Here is a 400-nt window from a genome sequence, read left to right as displayed (position 1 = left end):
TGAGGGAGAGGGAGAGATGGAAAGTGAGAAGGCAAGCCGCCAAGTCCGGGACTTCAACCCCAGCCAGCCATGTGGAAGCCGTGTTTGTTTTGTTTCATTTTGTTTTTGTTTTATTTATTTTTTTACTTTTAAAAAATTTACACGATGCTTGGGAGCCCAGTGTTTTTAATCACCAGGCCACCCTGCTGGCGCCATCCTGATTAATCATGGTTAATGTTAGACTGTAGTAGTGAAATGAGGGGATCATGTGAAATGTGGGTAAAGACTGGCAGTGGTGACTGGGAGGGAGGTGAAAGAGAAATTATCTTGTTTAAGATTCATGTTTTGTTTTGTTTTGTTTTGTTTTCCCCTGTTGTGTGCCCTGCCATGTTCAAATTCCTGTATCTTCTCTGATGCTGTG

The 400-nt window shown here is 42.5% G+C and overlaps 1 pseudogene; it reads right to left on the bottom strand.

The window, feature by feature from the left end:
* Positions 1–400, bottom strand: part of LOC102490683 (sphingosine-1-phosphate phosphatase 1-like) — a 25,873-nt pseudogene that overhangs the window by 1,634 nt on the left and 23,839 nt on the right.

Source organism: Tupaia chinensis, unplaced genomic scaffold (genome assembly GCF_000334495.1).
Source record: "Tupaia chinensis unplaced genomic scaffold, TupChi_1.0 Scaffold000641_1, whole genome shotgun sequence".
In the NCBI taxonomy this organism is placed as follows: domain Eukaryota; kingdom Metazoa; phylum Chordata; class Mammalia; order Scandentia; family Tupaiidae; genus Tupaia; species Tupaia belangeri.
This window is presented reverse-complemented; position numbering and strand designations above follow the sequence as displayed.